Source organism: Gavialis gangeticus, unplaced genomic scaffold (assembly GCF_001723915.1).
Source record: "Gavialis gangeticus isolate Ggan-Ray unplaced genomic scaffold, GavGan_comp1, whole genome shotgun sequence".
NCBI classification, from domain to species: Eukaryota; Metazoa; Chordata; order Crocodylia; family Gavialidae; genus Gavialis; species Gavialis gangeticus.
The window spans coordinates 156,158,860-156,166,531 of NW_017728992.1; positions in this window are offsets into that span (position 1 = coordinate 156,158,860).

Here is a 7,672-nt window from a genome sequence, read left to right on the forward strand (position 1 = left end):
ACTAGATGATCTGCTAAGGTCCCTTCCGACCGTAGAAACTATGAAACTATTTGTTGTAGTGCCCCCCGACCCCTGCTCCCAGTGCAGCCCGGCCCAACGCCCTCCTCCCCTCCCCTCCCCTCCAGGAACAGTCCGGTGCTGCTCTGGCCCCAGCCACCCTGTCCTGCATGCACATCCAGGGGCATGCACCCCTGATGCCCTCCTAGGGTGCGTGCAGTGGTGGGAGCTGCTTCTACTCCCCCAACCCCCTGGATGAGCCACTCTGCCCCAGCTTCAGCCCCAGCCAAAGCCCCAGCCTCACTCCCTCCCTCACCATGGGGGCCTATGGGAGCGGGGCCATGGGGGGGCTTCAGCCACCCCAAAATTTGCCATAGCCCCCCCCAACCCCTGGTCCCAGCGCCACTGCTGCCCGCTCCAAGTGCAGCCCAGCACAGTCCCCTACTGGGAACAGCCCAGCACAGCCTTAGCCCCAGCCCCAGCCCCAGCCCCAGCCCACCCTGCCCCACGCAGGGGGTGCTTAGCAGTGGGAGCTGGCTCCCACGTAGCTCAGTCCCACGCCCTGCCCTGGCTGTGCAGCCCCTTCCTCTCCCCCAGCTGGACTCCCTCCCACCCAACAAACTTACCTGCCATACTCAGCTGCTGTCCACATGAGCAGGCTGCATCCTGGCCACCCATGTGCTGTGCTGTATTGTGGCTGTGCTCATGCACGCAGGGTTTTGCGTATCCCCTATGACCCTTTTAAGTACCCCTAGGGGTACGTGTACCCCCCAGTTGACAACCACTGCCTTAGGGCATCTCTATAGGTGTTTGGGGGGCGGGATGGGGGAACGCTTTAATTAGCGCGGCGCTTGGGAGCTGCTCTAATTAAAGCGCCTGCAACATTTCCTGTATTCTGTGTCCTGTGCTTCAAAATTGCAGTGGGGGAGCTTTAACTAAAGCTCATTCGATGAGCTTTAGTTAAAATGCCCCTGCTACCATTTTATTCAGTGTCCCTGCACTTCATACGAGACGCCGAGGCTGCTAGAATGTGCTAATTGGCTCGATCCAGCAGACTCGATTAATTGAGTATGCTCCAATGTGATGTAATTACAGCATGTCAGAGCAGATGTCCCATATGTCTACAAGCATTTTTTGTGCCTAGGAGCTATCAACAAAGGACCTTTCCAGTGAACATATTTGCTTGAGGCATTCCCTTATGTATAACAGGCACCCCTACCTCTGACATCTCTTTTCTGGGGAATGGTGACGTCCCTGATTCTAGTGAGTATGAAGGAAGGAATAAACTAGAGAAAAGAAAAGTAGGTGGTCTTATTGTTTTCTTTTTATAACCATTTTGGAAAAACAGAAGTTCTCTGGTATAGTTAGCTTTCAAAGTGCTTTGCTTAGTTTCAATCTGCTCTACTGGGTGCAGCTCCAAATGGCTTCAGAACTTTGTGGGGGGAAAACATGGGGCTAGAAAAGTATGATTTGTGCTGAGTGAAAGAAGCAGAGTTGTGTAGAAAAGCTGAAAGGACAGACATTACTTTCTGTATTCCAGACCAGAGAAGAGGAAGAGGCACAAGAAATGTCACTGAATTCATAGATTCATAGACATTAGGGCTGGAAGGGACCTCTGAAGATCACTGAGTCCAGCCCCCTGCCCCAGGGGCAGGAAGTCAGCAGAGATCATAGGATCCCAGCAAGATAAACATCCAAATGTCTCTTGAAAGCGTTCAACATAGGTGCTTGAACCACCTCCGGTGGCAGTCTATTTCAAACCTTGGGGGCTCATACAGTAAAGAAGTTCTTCCTTATGTCCAGCCTGAAACAGTCATAGAGGATTTTGTGACCACTTGACCTCATCATCCCTTGGGGCGCTCTGGTGAACAGATGTTCCCTCAGATCCTGGTGGTCACCCCTGATAAACTTATAGGTGGCCATCAGATCACCCCTGAGCCTGCGCTTTTCCAGGTTGAAGAGTCCCATGGCTCTCAACCTGTCATCGTAAGGTCTGTTTTTCTGACCTTTGATCATGTGCGTGGCTCTTCTCTGCACTCTCTCAAGCTTCTCCACATCCTTTTTTGAATTGTGGAGCCCAAAACTGGATGTAGTACTCCAGCTGCGGCCTCACCAAGGCCGAGTACAACAGGAGAATGACCTCCTGGGATTTGCTTGTGAAGCATCTATGGATGCAAGCCAGTGTTTTGCTCACTTTACTAGCTGCAGCATCACATTGAAGGCTCATGTTCATCTTGACCCCCAAGTCCCTTTGAAGAGCCATAGGTAATCTAATGGCCCTTGTGTACTTTGTTTACAATGTAATTAGGCATCTGTTAAGTTAAAATGAACAGGAACACCAATGAAATATTTCTTTTGAACCTGTTTGCCTGGATTTGAAAATTCATAGGTAGCTTTAGTCTTCAGTAACATCTACAGCTCTATACAATAAATGGTAGATAAAATTCAAGCCACCTAATACAGGATTTCAGCTAATAGCTTGTGGGAGTTCAACAAAGAATTCATAGACCTGGTATATTTATTTGGTTATTTCTCTGAATCGCCTGCTATTAGCTACTGTTGAAGGAAAGATACTAGTTGAGATGGAGCTAGGGCATAATGTAGTATGGAAGCTCTTGTGTATTTGTGCAGTATGTTGTCGGTACCTAATGACCCGTGTCACAGTGGGCACATCTACACGTGCCATTTTATGCATAGTAGCTTATTTTACTGAGCATTAAAGTGTCATGTAAAAAACCATGCAATTACGCTAATGTGCAGTAAAATGGGCTACTATACATTAAGTGTCACTTAAAAGCCATGCACTTTTGGTACTGCGCATTATGGCAGCCTAATGTGCACATATTTAGTACTTCACATTGGAGGTACTAAATAAATGCGCGTTCAGAAAAGTGTATTAAGGCATGTGTAGACATGCCCAGTGACAGCACACACAACTTAGCTTAAAATGCAACATAATAAACCAAAAAGACAACAGAAAGCCTTGCACAGATCGTATGCAATCCTGAGGGCAGAGTGTCTCCTTGTAGCCAGGTATTCAGAAAGTTTTCCTGGGGGACCCACAGGTTGTCTTAAGTGATGAGGAAGAGATCCCACAGACCTTCTCTTTGCCTGGTTTTTGATAGGCAAATCTGCACCTCCTTCTCCCCCTTGGGTGCCTTGACCATAGCATGCTTTTCACGTCTGCCATATATTGCATAACCCTCATGAGTCTCATGCATTCAGTGCCTGTCTCTTTTTACATATTCCAGTCTCTCACCTCTTGCAGGTTCTTCTTTGAAATTAAAATCTAGCTCCCTGTTTTTTTAAGTCACACCAGCCTGTTTAAGCAGTCTGGTGACCCTCCTCTGCTACCTCAGGTCTGTCATGTAGCTCCAGAATCAGTTAAAGGGCCCACACTTGTGATGACTGCTAGGTCGTTGCCAACACCTAATGCTTTAGCCATATTACACAAAGAGTCTCCCATAACTCTTCACTTATAATGTTGGCTTACTCAGAATAGCTGTTAAGCCACACCACAGGTTACAAACTGAAGGGGAAATGTAGTGAGGAGATGGTTTGAATGGAGCTGAAAGAACTGACAGGTGGAAAAGCAATTTAATTTGAATAGTTATTCTTGGGTGGAAAGCAATGAAGATTCAAGAAGGTGGCATAGGCTCTGGACTAATCGTGGTTAAGTCTTGTAATTTATTTTGTCTTTTAATAGAGGTGCTGCTTCAAATTTCCAGGCACCTGGAGATATTTTAGCTTTTGTCATTTTTTAATTATAGCCATGCCAGTTCATAACAGTCCAACAGCATGTTATGTATGACATAAAATCTGGCTACATCTTCAAGAAGGTGATACCTCAGAATTAGTCATGCCCCTCAACTCATCCCTCTGACAGAGCCTGAGGAAACAAGGCCTTGAAGAAGGCCCCTCGCAAGTCAACAGATCCATGTTTTCTGGGAAGTGAGTTCCAGAGTGAAGGACCCTTTTACTTCCCACTCTATGAAGCCATTCCCTCCTGTGGAGGAAGAAATATAACTTCTGCTTTTTTTAGTTTCCCTACTCCCTTTATTTGTCTTTTTAGGTTTGAAGGGAACATTGAGATGTTGGGTTCAATCCACAAAGGGTTTTAGGCTCTGCATTGCTCAGTGTTTCAGCAACTACATTTTAGGTGTCTGACACGAACAACAGAACTCATAGCCCTAAGTTAGGCACCAAAGTTCCCTGTACAAGTACATGGGCTGCTAGGTCCCTTGGAACTGGCTCTTCAAAAATGGGCATATTGGCTGAGAAGCCACTTCTTTTAGCCAGCAGGGAAAACTTGAAGCTATGGATTTGTCTTAAACCCCGTCTTTCTCTGAAGCTTGCATTTGGGGGATACCAGGAGGTGCCTCTATTTCTTTATGGTCTCTACACCAGAACTATCACTTGAAGGCGGGACCTAAGACCTTTTTCTTTCTTTTGAAATCAGAATAGGAGTCACTTTTCCTTTAGAACACTGCTATTGCTTCCCACATCTCACTTCCTGGGCAAGTACTTAAGTTTATTCCATCCTCTCCCTGAGGTGATTCAAACCCTTATCCCCTCATAGAGTACCCTAAGCACTACCAGGCTAGGTACTTCCAGTTTTTGGTGCCAGCAAAGTGGAGATGGTGATGAAAATTGTAATTTTGGATTTAGGCGCCTAAAATAGGTGAGATTTAGGTGCTTAGTCCTTTTGTGGATCTGGGTCCCAGAAACTTATTACCAGACTCAGTTAATATATTTTGTCTATCTTTGCCAGCTACTAAAATGAAGCATCTATCATTTTAAAGGCAGTTCCTGAGAAGATCCAGAATAACCTATAAGAGAAGCCAGGAAGCAGAGGACACATTATCTAGCCTTCTCTTTACTCCACTTGAATTTAAACTTAAATAAAGGTCTAGGTTCTGTTGCTGATGCTTCTGTATTTCAGTCATTGTCAAATCATTTAAGAAAAAAAACCGCTTCTAGTAAAAAGGGTATAGATGCAGATTTAAGATTGTCAAAACTTGTTCAAAAAACATGTAATACATGGCTGGTTTTGCCTGCAGAAGAGAAAGCATGCTAACTATTGTTACACAGGTCAACAAGCCAGATTCTGGCAATGCAATGTGAGCTTTAATTGATATCACTGCAAAAGTAGCTTAAATCTTGGAGACAACAGCTGACATGGTGCAGTGCAAAGACCTATGAAGCGTTAGAGTACTTGCAAAGGACTTTGCCCTTCAGTCTTTTGTAAACACTTGAACCACTGTCACTAACAGACACACTGTGATTTTCTAAACAACCCTCTTGAGTTTTGATCTTCTTCCAAAGGCACTTGTATATTATCAATATGCACTATCACTCAGTATCGCTTGCAACTTCCTTAATTCTTAAAATAACCTGAACTCTTTGCTACCCTTTGTATTTCCTGTAAAAAGTCAAAAGAGTTTCCAAAGGCCTCTAATCACAGTCCCCATTTCTGCTCTTTCCCTCTCCTCAGTACAGTATGTGGTTTTATTTGGTACATAATTGCTGTTTCTCTTTTTTAGAGAACTCCCTGATTAACTCCTCTTTTGCTGTGCTTACCAGATATGAATTGCTATCATTCAACCAGCTAACCCGCATGCACTAATCAGATATAAAACAGAAACAAAAGGTGTTGCATCCCATGTGGAATGAACACATTTCTAAATTAATTATCTTCTTCCTCCCTGACACTGGTAAAAACTTACTTAAATCTAATGTACTTGAGATCAGTGGTTCTCAACCTTTTTGGACTCAAGGCCCCCCTCACTCCCCACCTGCACCCCCCCCAGCCCTGCCATTGCCTCTCACTCCCAACTCACAGCCCCCTGGCTCTGCTGGTACCCCTCACTCCTGACCCACTGCCCCCAGGTCCCAGTCCCCCAGTGTGGGTATGCACATGTACCCCCAGATTTCTGTGCCCACAGCCGGCATGGGGCTGTAACCTGGCTGAACCTGTCTCCACTCTCTCCAGGTCACCTGTGCTGCCCCTCACTCTGCCTCCCTTCCAGGCTAGAGTTGCAGCCTGAGGGGAGTGGTAGTGATGGTTGGGCCGTGGTGGCGGGGTAGAGCTGCAGCCTGGCATGTGAGCAGCTGGTGGCAAGAGGAGGTGAAGGCAGCACCTCCCTGTCCCCTATTCCTTACACTGCTTGTGGTGTATCAACTTATATGCACATTGGAGCAAGCTCCCCACCCTGAAATCAATTCTGCCTTGGGCTTTTTGAATGTCTTTTCCTAAGGGAAAAGTTACCCAAGAAATAGCAGAATTCAAATCTCCAGACAAAGAATATCCAATGTGTCCCCACTGAAAGGGAAGAAGAAAGGGAAAAAGAAGGATTCAAGGAACTACAGACTAGTCAGCCTCACCTCAGTCCCTTGAAAAATCCTGGAGCGGATCCTCAAGGAGGGAGAAAAAGGTGGGTAGGAACAGTCAGTATGGATTCACCAAAGGCTGATGGACCTGGACTTCATGACTTAATTAGACAGTCCCTTTGGGGCCCACCCAGGGACGCCAATCTATTGGACCTGGAGACTTAATGACTTAATTAGTACCTGATTAAGGTCACCTAATTAGTGGCTGACTCTCAGCCCAGTATCCAATGGGGTGTTTTTTGGCTTTGGTCCTGTTAACGAGCTAATCAAGGCATATCTATTCACCTCCCAATTAACCTGGCAATGGATTGGGTCTTAACTAATAAAGACAATCACTCCAAAGTATAACTGACATGAATAAATGGTTTATTAAGAAGAAATAACACAGCTAAGTAACCACACATGCAATAATAATTGGTAACCAGTTCTATCCAAATCTATCCTATAACATCTATGTATGTATGTATGTATGTATGTATTTAACTTCTATACTAATTTCCTAGTCTAACAGAATTAACTTCATTTAGGTACAAGGCTTTGTTAGGGAAAGGGAACACTCAGGACAGATTTTATTTAACTCATCTCCAGTCCTGATCCGTGCCTTAGATGATTACTCTGGGTCTCCACTGGCTGACCAGGGAATATGGCACTCGGTATCGGAGGAGGGAGGCTTGGGCAATACTCACCCTGAGAAGTAGAGGGCTGCTCTTTATGTGCAAAGCACACCTGGAGGGGAATACATCCTGGGGAGCCAACCCTTTCTACCTCCACCGAGGAACTGCAGTCGAGGGAGAGACTTGGCAGATGGGGCTCCACAATCCACAGGAGTCCGATCCGGTGGACCCCTCCACAGTGGAGTGATCAAACCAACAAGCTGCTCCAACACAGCTCTCATATCTCTCACTCAATTTCTCTGTCCACTCCACATGATGACCCTCAGAGCCACACTCATGGACCCTTCCAAACGCATCCAGTCACATACACAGTCTCACAGGCAGTTTCCAGCCACACATGCAGACACCTCAGACACACCCACCACACCCACCCACACACACACAAGCTGTCAATCACAGACCTTTTATACATGTGGTGCACTTGGTCACTGAAGTACTGCGCACAGCCCTTAGGTCTGCACATGACACTTCATCCTGGAGTCTTTGCTGGAGGGTTATCTCATCCTTATCCAAGGTAGGTCAGGCGAAGGTCACTGACTTGACCTACCTTAACATAAGACCAGACAGAAAATCAGATGGCCATAACTTCAGGCCCAAATTTCTCTCGCAAC